Below are 12,684 nucleotides of genomic sequence, written 5' to 3'. Positions count from 1 at the left end.
TTGCTGTGCCATCCACAAATGCAGATGCAAATGCAAAAGAAGAAGCCATATGTGAACATGATCCAAAAACGCTGCCATCTTCTCTGGGCCAAAGCTCATTTAAAATGGACTGAAGTGAAAAAAAACAAAACAAGGAAAACTGTTCTATGCTCAGATGATTCCAAATTTGAAAATATTTTTTGGAAACCACAGATGCTGTGTCCTGCAGACTTAAGAGGAGTGGAAAAAGCCTGTATCTCTCATGTTATTGGGTTGTGCCTATGGCGTGGATAGTTTACACATCTTGAATGGCACTATCACTCCTGAAAAGTATAGATGTTTAAGAGTGTCACATGCTCCTATCCAGACGGTCTCTTTCAGGGCAGGCCTTGCATATTTCAGCAAGATGATGCTAAACTAAAACATAAAATATAGGCCTCTGAGATTTACAAATCATTGCATTCTGATTTGATTTACATTTTACATAGTGTCCCAATGTTTTTGGAATTATATTGTCCTTTGTTGTGTCACCTTGCACTCACATATGTGATTGCGTATGCCTCCGTTTGCTTCATGAGCGCTCTTGTTAATATGCATGCCTAAATACAGCACATGTCACTGCAGGACAGCACTAGAGGGCACACAAAAGAACTCAGGATATAAACAACTGTCTAATACGCAGGATGTAAACTAAACAGATGAAGAGATTTGAGGACTTTCTCTGCACCTGTATGTAAGTATAGTTAACAGCAAGTATAGTTCTGGGCTGAGTGGGTATTTTGGCTTCCCTTTTGTGTAATAAAAAAAAAGTGTTGTTCATGGCTACTTAAGCTTAAAAGAACTAGTATAGGACACTTTTGTTGTATTTTCCTTTTTTTTTTTTTCTCTCTACACCCTCTAAAACTCCCCTCCCTATAAAGTCACACGCATGCCAGAAATATGTAGGTTATTCCTGTGTTCACAGGGCACTGCAGCCAATGAATAACATGGATCTTATTTGTGTAATCTAGCAGTCACATCTGACCGTTCACCTTGCTGATACAAGAGGCATTTCATTTCTCAGGCTGTAGCAGGTGTAAAGTGCGACTGTGTCTGAAGGCACATGTACGGCATGCATGGGGGTCAAAGGTGCAGGAGCTGAGTGTTTGTGTATGCTCAGACATGGGATTGGGAGAAAGGGAGCTCATCCAGGCTGGAGGGTTTAAATCCAAACAAAGAGAGGTGCCAAAAATGGTGTGTTGGAGTCAGACAGAGAGCTGCACAGATTAGATGGGATTGTGGTCATCTGACCTGCTCTATTGACCCAAACGTGTGCACATAAAGAGATTACATCCACACAGGCTTACACTGTACAGCAGCAGTGTTGCAATGCTCTGCAGTGATACCTAAAGGCACAAATCTATGAAATATTTTAATCCTTTCAGAAAAAGCCACTGGAGCTGTTTGTTTTCTGAACATATTCTAAGCAGCAAGGTTAAGGGGGTTTTACTATTGTATTAGCAACATAGAGCTGTGGCATCAAGGTCACTAAATCGTCGGCATTTTAAGAGGGAGATTTAGAAATAAGCTGAGAATTTGCTCATCATTTAGCTGCAATACACACATGCACGGAGAAATATGATGAATATTTCTTTTGGTTCAGATATTCTGCTTCATGTGTTCTCCCAGCATTGCCTCAGGCCCCATTTCTGTGATAGACAGAATATAAATTGAAAATTTATATTGTCTTCTCCTTTAGATCCTGATTTGTGAAGAGTCGTTCTTTGAGAGGATGTGCTGGTGTCATTTGCTGTACTACTTTTTGAATTTTTCCCCTTGAATAAACATCTCCAGTCCCTGCTGCTTTGCTTTTCTTTTTTTTTTTTCCATGCATTTTTGTTTCTGCAGGTGTAAGTCGGCAAAGTCATCGCCCAATGATTTGCCTTTCTTAAACCATTACGGGCCGTGTCTCTTCTCATTCTGTTCACACTAACAAATTACAGCAGGCCGACACAGTAAACAGACATAATAAGAGGGCTGTTTGTTTTCCAAGCGTCCTCTTCTAGGCAAAGTCACGGCTGCTAAATGTTTGTTGTTGCTATAAGGTATTTCTCTGCAGACTGTGCCTGCAGGTCTGCTTGGTTTGGGCTGTAATTACTCTGTTCTATATTTCATGCTTGTTGGTTCTGCATACAATAGACACTAATCACTGAGCCACTGCACATTTCCTGCAGCTGTAATTGAATAGTGAAAAGGAGCAGCAGCATGAGCAGGGAGACGGCTGTGACTGGAGCGTACTGCAGATGGCAGTAGTTGAACAGGCAACTCCTCTACAGGTGACGAATGAGAACGTAGAGCTTCCCCAACAGTGTAGTAGTACTTTTAATCTAGTTCAGATTTATGATGTCAACATGAGGGAAAATTCTCCCTCGCTTCCAGTCTGAGATGAAATGGAACGCGTGCACAGACATTAAATAAAGAGGGGGGTGTTTTCAGGGGGATGGTGGGGGGGAAGAGGGTTTGCCTTATATTCAGCTATGCGAACACCCCATGTGATTTATCCAGCAACCTTTTAGAAGCCTGACTTGAGGGGGAGGCACGAGGTGAACTGATAACCACGCGCTACATCAGACAGGAAGGAACTGAAAGACAAAGTGTAAATTGCGGCAACTCTGGGAGAGATGAAAGGCCAAGCTGAAGAAAGTTCAAACTGGAACTTAAAACAGGGGCAGGGAGGAAAAAAAAAAAGATGATGAACAGCCAATATAGATTGACTCTATCTTGTGCCTCATTCAACATGTACACCCTGTGGCTGGGTTCCCTCATTTCCATAAAAGTCTAAGGCCTTCATCTGACAAGCTAAAGGAAAGAGAGAAAAAAAAAATTGCTACTGCTTCAAGAGAACACAAAGCATGAAGAATGTTGCATCATACCCTTATCTTGCAGACACTCCTATGTGGTTACACATGACACATCCATTCACACATTATTGCGTCGAGTACGGCCAGTTCTATAAAGCATGCACTGCAAATCACAAAGGCACAAGGAAAGCCAATTAAGTGGGAATTTTTCAGAGCCAACCAGCTTGCAAATGAGGGGTCAACGTAAATACTAAATTTTAAAATTTATTAAAAGAGCCGAGGACAGAGCTGAAGTTTGACTGTCTAATCAGTCACGGTGAAGCATAGCTGCATTGCCCTGCCACCACCAATTGTTTGTTGAGATCAGAGCATGACCTTAATGATCTGTGCAACATTGGGGTGCCGGATTACAGTGTTACTTGAGTCAGGCATGCAGCATGTTATATTTTGATTGTGTGGGCAGGAGCTGATACCCCCCTCTGTGCCCATCCGCTCCCCTCCCCTCCAGGAACCTGACGCCAGCAGCGGGACACTCTAGGGAGGCTTCGCTAGGACGAGGCACTCAGCCAAATAGCAAATGCCTCACGCACACATACACCCACACTCTGTAATTTGTCTTCCTCTTCCTCTGGACGCACCTCATGAAAACAAATGAACTCTCACCTTTGTTGCTGCAGCCAGGAAGCGTTGTTACAGGCAACTACTCATTGTAAGGATGCCCCGGCTGTTATGGCTTCCTGAGCACCGTTCCCTTTGCGGCAGGTCCAGACTTCTCTACGCTCATGATTGGATTGCACTAAAATTGGACGAGGTGAAACTAATAAAATAAAAGTGAATGATACTTTGTGACCTCTGATGTCCAGGGATGTTAAGGCCTTCAGGGTTTGTGGGAGAAATAAAAGACAGTAACAGAAAGCAAGTGTTGGAAATTCACTCGAGGGTCAGAGGCCAGATGCTGCGTAAGCACTCCTGTCGCCCAAAGATCATAAAGCACTGGGTGGCCTATTGATTTCACAGTCTTTATCAGTGTTTCCATGTGGCTGTTGGCCGCAACACTGTGGGATAGACATGTCTGTCATCTTTATGTGTACATTTACGGTGCCCAAGAGGAGCAACGAGTGTTACAACCTCATCTTTCTATTTCTGTCAAGTGTGGAAAGATATTTCATCTCAGTTTTAGTTTCTTCCATGTTCAACAGCATCCCATTTTTAAGTGTATCCATAGACAATGTTTGAATAGATATGAAACAGTCACAAGCATGAGCAAAACATGATGATATCTATACCTAATTAAATGCCAAGTTAAAGTAACTTGGCTAGTTTTAGTTACTTGACTTCAGTGGCCATTATGATAAACCACTTGCTGTATAGTGCACCAAAGCAAAGCCAAAATAACCTTTGAAAAGGGATGCCAACATACTGCACTAGTGACATAATTTGGAGCCAACAATGCCTTTAGATAGAGGAGCTGTGCTTCCAAGAACAACACTGAACAATTACTGTAAAATCTGGAATATATGTCAGTGGCAGTCTAATTTTTATAATCTCCCATGAGGGAAAGGGTTTACACTGTCCTCCTGTGGAACAATTTTCTGTTTCTGTGTAACAGTCACTCTTTTTGTGCCATCTGTTTAAGCAGTAAAGAGTTTGCTAATCTACTAGCTACAGTACAAAAGATGAGATCTCAGCCTCCAGTGATTGTTGTGATACTGACTCACAACCCACAAGTCGCTCTTCGCTTCTCTTCTTGTCTCTTCTTGTCCTAACTGAGGAGTGTTGTCAGTCAAACTCAACGGTAACAGTAACACCAAAAGTATACTCCTCTTTTCCTTTAAAAACACAATTATGACCTAATGAGGGAGAAAAACGGTCAAAAAGTGCCGGCAAACCCTGGTCTATGTTGGTCCTTGTTTTAGCTATATATACTATTAGTTGCCCCCTTTAAGTCATGATTTGAAGCAGATACTCATTGTCATTGAAAGTTTATTGAGTCTTCTTTGTGTTCTCTGACTTTGTTGGGTTTTTTTTTATTTAGTCAACTAATCTAGTGCACACAGTGCCACAGGGGTTGTCAAACAACAAGAAATAATGAGGTAAAACACTTTACGTATGCATCAAATAATTACTTATTACAGTAAGCTTTTAGCATGCTAATTTTATGTGGGAAAGTTTATTTTTCTGCAACTTTTATATATGAAAAATAAAACATTTGACATTGTATGTCCTACGTGTGCATGTGGGGGGTCGTGCCAAAATTCCAGCTTCCTCCCACTGACCAAAGACTAAGGTCAAGTTAAGCTGACTGCTAAATCAAAGTTATTTGTTTTTTCTCTTATGGTCAATTGACTGGCAACCAGTCCAGGGTAAACCCCCGTTTCTTGACCAATGACAGCTGGGATCAACTCCCTCCAGCCCCCCTGCCCCCCATGACCCTGCACAATGGTTTTAATAAAAGATAGATGGAATGGATTTTCAAACATTTGACAAGGCATGTAGGCACTGAGGTCTCATCACAGGCCTGGTGTGCCACAACAGGGGCTGTAGAGGTGGGGAGGGCAGGCAGAGACAAGCTCCATGCATGTCGGCACAGATGTGTCACTTGGCAGCCATGGTCAAGTTCAATGGCATCTCTCTTGTCAGGGCCTTTTTACCCAGGGTGATATTCCCAGAGACCACCAGTGGTTTTCTGGCCCTTGGGACATCCACAGCACAACCAGGAATTTGTAGCAAACCCTACTACCTGCCCAGTACACTTGGCCATGGTCCTTTGCTACATCAACCCTTTAATCTGCCTTTAAGGAGTGGACACTGTTATATATTTTCACTGATTATTACCTCCGCCAAGGAGGTTATGTGATCGGGTGGGTTTGTTCGTTTGTGTGTTTGTTAGCAACATAACTCAAAAAGTTGTGGACAGATTTTGATGAAATTTTCAGGAAATGTCAGAAATGGCATGATCCAGATCACTGTCTGGATCCAGGAATTTTTTAAAGGATTCTTTACTATTGGGAGATAGGGCTAAAGGCGGAGGTCTGTGCTGTTACCACTTTATACCAGGAGATGGCGGACATGAGTAACTTCACTCCTAGCAGCATTTTTGGGTGAGTTTCTATTCAAAGTTTTGGAGTTTATACAGTTTGAAAGACGCACGCCCGGTCAAGGAGACAAGGCGGAACGTAACAGAGAGAAAGACAGCGAATTGTAGTAAGAATACTCACAATGCAGGGAGAAATAGAGGAATATTCACCCTCTGCCATGACTTCCAGTCGTCCAGTGAGACCATGGGTGAGACTGTCAGTGCATTTGTTGGCACCGGCAGGCAATGCTTCCGCCATGACAGTCCACCCATAGCGAAGCCAATGCTTTGCCTCACTGTGTTTACATCCCACTAGGGAGGGAGTAATCGGCAAATGCCGTGATGGGGGCACATGGGGATGGATCCAGGAATGTTTTCAAGAATTCTTCACTATTGGGAGATAGGGCTAATGGCAGAGGTCTGCCCTCTCTGAGTGCTTTCTAGTTTTCCCATGCTTCTGGTATTATGCAAGGACATCCAGAGCATAAGCAGGGTTGGGTCAATCCTCCCTCCCACCCAGTAGTGCCCTCAGCTAGGACTTCTCACCATAACATGCCCAAACATGTCAAAAAAGTTTGCACAGAACTGTATGTCTGTGAGAAATGCTTTGTCCTTGATTTGTTTTATACTTTGATTTTTCTGGTGACCCCTGCACTATAGGGCATCAGGACGCTAGCTAACTGTCGATTTTAAAATGCAGGAACTAGCACATATGCTAATTTAAATGGTTGTCCTAGTGTAGGTACTTACAAAACACTCAACAAAACATACAATTACAGGATGCCTCAAAAGAAAGGCCAAACAATCACACACATAAGCTCAACAAACAGTTAAAAGACAAAATGGACACACATTGAAAATAACAGACTCACGTAAAATACAGTTTTTGAAAGCTAGAAGAAGACAGAAGCCCCCAGGGTCTGGCATCAAAAAGGGAACAGATATTATTCACGAGTACATCAGGCATGTTTTTAACCAATGTTTGATGTTTTTAAAGGCTAAATAGTTGTCACAGTCCCTGATATTTGCTGGTACTTTCTTCCAGGACTGAGAGCCTCTTAAAGACATTTCTCTGAATCAACTTCTCTACCTAGGTACATCAGATTCCCCCCATTAGTTTGTGCTCTTGTGTTATCCTTTTCTGTTCTTTCTGCTGAATAAATTCATTCAGTGGTGCTCATTTAAAACCTTCAAAGCCATCTGCAAAAGTCTGGTCATAGTCAGTGAGAAAAATCTGATACTGATTTATCATGTTACAACAGTGGAAATGATAAGGTTTCCTGTTTGAAATGTGCATCACACTCTAACAGACTCAATCAACTACAACCAGAGTCTGGACTATTAAAACTTTAATTCTAAGAGTCACAGTCAAACAAAACATTAAAGTAGACAAACAAAATGTGGCTAGCTGTTAGCTACCTGTTATATATATTGCTGTTGTGGTTTGGGTCCAGCTGCTCTCTCTGTCAGTTTGATTGTGGTATGGTTTACAGGACACACTGTATTATATTGAGGCAAAAAAAAACAACAAAAAACAAAAAACAAAAAAAACAGGAAGTGGTCCTCCATTTCTGAAGTCTATCAAACTTTAGAGGTGCATTTTCTACCCTTGCCATGGCTGTGTCCATTTTGTGCTCAGCTATTCTAAGTGTCTACCCACTAAACAGGATTTCTGATTATAATAGTGAATATTTAATAACTATGATTTTGAATCACAGTGATGCTGATCGTCTTCCAAGCAGGGTACAATCACTAAAAACACACCTTACACACGGCTGGAGTGGCACTTATTTACATTTCTGGGGTTTCATGGCTCGGACCAGTTAAGACCCACTAAAGTTCCCAGCTTTACTGGAGATGTAATTTCAGCCTTGAAGTATAAAAGGGCACTATTCTCTACAACCTTGTTGTTTATTGTGTATTTGATCAAAATGCAGGTAGGCTTTAAGTTCACAACCCATATTTGTTGTACAATTATGAGAGCATATTTTCATGCAGTGTCAGCCTTTTTCAGTGCAATTGAGCATAAATCCCCTCACCCTGCATGCTAGAAGGCCCTTGCACTGCTTCTGACACAAAAATCAGGTTTAGAATAGTAACAATTATTTTATATGAAATTTTCAAGTATACGAGAGCCCCTTTTGACAACTTAAAAATATAACAGTGTAAAGAACCATGTTTAAGATAAGGAGAATATAAGGAAATAATATGATATATAATTAAGTCTTTTTATCTCATAATAATGATTTTCAGTCTCATTTTAAATATATAAGAGTTGTTTAAAATAAAGGACAGGTTTTAAGTGTCTTGTAGTTTTATCAGTTTTCCCTTTGTACATTAGTTTTCCATCTTTAAGTTAAGTCAGATGTACACTATATGGACTAAAGTATTTGGCCACACCTGTTATTAATTAAATTCAGGAGTGTCAATCAGACCTGTTGCCACAGGTGTATAAAATCAAGCATCTAGTCATGTAGTCGCCAACATTTGTGATATAAAATGAGTTGTTCTCAAGAGCTCAGTGACTTCAAACGTGGTGCAGTGATGGATGCCACCTTTGCAAAAAGACGGTTCATGAAGTTATATCCCTGCTGGATATTCTGCATTCAACTGTAAGTACTATTATTAGAAAGTGGAAGTGCTTAGGAACAACAGCAACAAAGCAGGAGAACATGTAAAGTCACATCTCCAAGTCCAATGCTAAGCTTCAGATGGAGTGGTTTAGAGCGCACCGACACTGACAGTGAAACATATTCTGTGCAGTGACAAATCATACTTCTCTGTTTTGTAGTCAGATGGGCGAGTCCTACTGCATTGTGCCAACTGTGAAGTTTGGTGGAGGGATATTGATAAGGGGCTGTTTTTCAGGGTTTGGTCAAGGCTGCTCACCTCTTGTGAGAAACACTTCAAAATCTCATAGAAAGCTCTCTAAGAAGGGCTGTGAAAGGGAAGGGGGGAGGGGGGCAACTTCATATTATAGCACATGTATTTGAAAACAACCCCATAACAGTCCCTGTTGGAGTAATGGTCAGGCAGCTGAATACTTTTGTCCATGTAGTGTATTTATTTAGCTCTAAAGTATTCAAATCACAGTTTCAGGGCACTGTTCAGCACTTTTGTATGGTAAACATTAAGCTATGTAACCACTAACAATTCAGTGACCTGATTCATTAACTTGGATGTAGGTTTCCACGTCTGTTTTTTTTTTTTTTTTAATCTAACATTTACAGCGCCACCTTTGCCCTCTTTATTAAACATCTTCATCTCTTTATTATCCTCTTGACATCCTTGGGGTGGAGGGATCAACTGTTGTTGAGGACCAAAAATAATTAAAGAATGAACTCTGGACAAACCCCAGAGAACGGGCCCTCCACAGTTGTGATCTATTGATAGTATCAACGTACAGTATGTGTGTCAGTCAAGTATCGAAATAAGCGTCTTATCTGTCAATTTTAACACTATTTTTCAACAAATGTAACTATTTTTCACTTTTTCTTTTCAGTTTTGCCTCTTTTAACCATTATGGCTAGTTTTAAAAGTCAATTTTCATCACTTTTTTCTAACTATTTTTGTCTCTTTTTAATCCCATGCCCCTACCTTTTCTGCACATTTCTACTGCTTTAAACCCATTTTGCCACTTTACAACTTTTCACTTCTTGTTTTGCCAATGTTTTCACCACTTTTAATGCCTTTAGCCAAATAACCCATGTTCACTACTTTTGCTGCCTGTTTTTGCATTTTTTCAAACCCATTTTAGCAGCTTTCTGTCAACTATGACTATGACTATGTTGATGCATTGTTGCAACTTTAAACCCATTTTTGATCATTTTTGAAATACCATTCTTTCAACCTCTTTTTTGACCCATTAGTGACACTCTTTAATCCCATTTCACCACCTTTTCCACCAATTTCTGCCATTTTTGTCTTTATAAGCCCTTTTCACAACTATTTTTGCCAATCTCCAGCGATTGTTGCCTTCATTGACCCAGTTTTAAAACCCCTTTACATCATTCCTTTTACCCTTTTTTGCCTATTTTAACTGCATTTCATTTGTTATCCCAATTTTTGCCACTTTAAATCCATTTGTATGGCCATTTTTAAACCCCTTTATACACCTTTTCTGCATGATTTTGCCACTTTTTACCCATTTTAATTCTGTTTTAAGAAAAAAGATTTACATTTTTAAGAGTATATTTTATGGAATAAATAGAAAAATATTTTTGTTTTGATAAGAGTGGTCATTATGAAGGTAAATAAATGGTTATCGAAGCTTAACTTAACATTGAGGCATGATTTTTTTGACCTTCTGGCCATCATGATAGGGTTTTGCTGGCTTTGGTCAAAAGGGGAAGAGGGGGATCTGGTCCTTAAACTGACCTGATTATCTTGTAGTGTGTACTCATCCTTAGACTGGTTTTAACAATATGTTGTTGTGTGCGACCAGATTTCTTAGGTAAACGGCATGTTTTATTAAACTACCATGCATACAAGATTTGAAAATGTGTTACTTTTATATGGTTGACATTTTAAAGTGAAGTTTGGTGTGTCATTGTTTGAGATTTGTTTTCAAATTCAGAGACAGATTTCTATCAGCAGGTCGCTTCATTGAGAAGCCCGAGCTCGTCTCATTAACGACTGAAACTGAATGAGTTCAATAACCCAAGTTCATCCTTGGGTTAATTATGTCTGCGTGGGTAAATAAATGCAGGTAGTCGCCCCTGTAACCTGCAGTAGCTGCAAAGACTCACCGTGATTGACTTCCTCTGTAGGCTTTGGGGATTAGGTTGACCCTGTAGACGTGCTCTTACTGTGTACTTCACTGGTGTAATTACGGGGGGAACATCACCGCTCGATTTATTGAATACCCCAACGCTGTCATAATTTAATGTAGTGATTAAATGGCATGACTTCTGTTCTGTGCAGCAGCCGAACAATCAAATCCTGTTTTGCACCTGCACGTTAAAACGTCATTGCCATTTAACCACCAACAAAACTATCAGATGAAAGTGTCTTTTCATAAAAGCCATCAAAACGTACATCTACGTATAAAAACCATTACAGTGCTCTTATTAAAGGAGTTTTTGATTGGTTAAAACAGTCTTCTTTCAAACAGCAAATATTCTACAAAGCTTATAAAAGAAAAAAAAAAGACTACCAGCAAGAAGATGTATATTGATTCTTTGTTAATGTCTGTAACTGCTGTTAGGCAGGGCTGCCCACAGAATTGGCTGAAAATCCCAGAATAGGCCCACTCCAGTTGTGATTAATTGATTATATGAATGTATGTTTGTTGGATGTTTAGAACTGATGCCAGCATCCTGGGCAACATTAACTTCATTTTGGTCTAAAAAGTATGTCAAATATTACTGCGTTCTAATGTTGGAATTTTTTATTAAGGCTACTTTAATTTACTTAACCACTTTTCAAAACTTTTCCCGCCCAGTTTTGCTAATTCTTTTTGCCATTTCCAACCCGTTGAGACATGTTTTGATCATTTCCCATATTTTAACCCCTTGTCCACTTTACACCAATTTTTGCCTGGGTTTAGCCACTTTAAACACATTTTGGATGACACATTTTTTTCTTTTTTTTTTCCCCACTGTTTTGCCACTTTCTGTATATCTTTGTCTCTTATTTTTGGCATTTATGTCCAATTTCTGCTGCTTTCGCCCATTTCATCCACTTTTCTCTTATTTTTGCATTTTTTTTGCAAGTATTTAACCATTTTTGCTGCTTTTCTGCCATTTTTACCACTTTTTTCTTGCCTCTCTTCACGATTATGTAAATATTTTGCTTTAAATGTCGTACAGTTTTTTCTGTTTTATTTTCTGGAATCCTGATGTTTGTGTACATGGCCTAGCTTTGAAGTCTAACATTACTTTCCAAATGATTTTGTTCAGTGTGTCCATCCACATTATTAACCTGGACTGTTTCATATATCTACTGTATGAATATATTTCACATTAATCTGGGAAAGATCCCATAGAAAGCATCTGGGAATGACAGAACATTTAAGAAAATTCATAAAAGGTGATTCGACTTTCTGTCTGTTGCATTCATGAAGTGCCAATCAGAGCAGCAAGACAAAACTGTGTTATATGCATGCGCCACTCTTGAGCTTACAGGCTACAGCTTCTGCAAATTGTTAATGTCAGAGCTTCTCTGTGAATAACACTGATGCCAAAGCTGGCTGGGAGACGTGCACCTTTGCTGCTAAGATAAGCTATTGGTGTGACTCTTCCTTCAGGTTTTAAAAAGAAATGTGGTCCAGTTCCTACAGCTACATCTAAACTAGCAGCAACCATGGTAGCAACCATTGGATACATGTACTGTAACTACTGCAAACTCATTCTAAAGCAGGTTGGCAGAAGAGCGAAAACATCTTTTCTGTCATGAATAGCTTAAGTGTTGTTTTTATTCTTTATTTCGTACAAAAATGTCGTCCAGTTCTGGTAAAACTGACGCTATGCTAAAGCTCCATCCAAGCCAATCACCACATTGAAGGCAGCCATTGCAAATGGCTTCGAGCAAATCTAAACCCCACCCATACCTACCACCTAATTCTCCTCAAATGATGCTGTTTGATTCAAATAATGTTTGGTTTAGCACAAAAGTTGTGGATATTAACTTTTCAAGATGGCTTTGCCTGATGACAGACATGCAGTGTGGCAAATCTATCTGCTTTCAAGGTTACCACTTTGTTAACCATATGAGTTATTCTTCTTGAAGGCAGACTGCAACCTGTCTAAAATGCCATATCGTAACAAAGTTCCTTTAACTGGTTAAAGC

The sequence above is a fragment of the Cheilinus undulatus genome, linkage group 21 (genome assembly GCF_018320785.1).
Source record: "Cheilinus undulatus linkage group 21, ASM1832078v1, whole genome shotgun sequence".
Classification (NCBI taxonomy): domain Eukaryota; kingdom Metazoa; phylum Chordata; class Actinopteri; order Labriformes; family Labridae; genus Cheilinus; species Cheilinus undulatus.
This window is presented reverse-complemented; position numbering follows the sequence as displayed.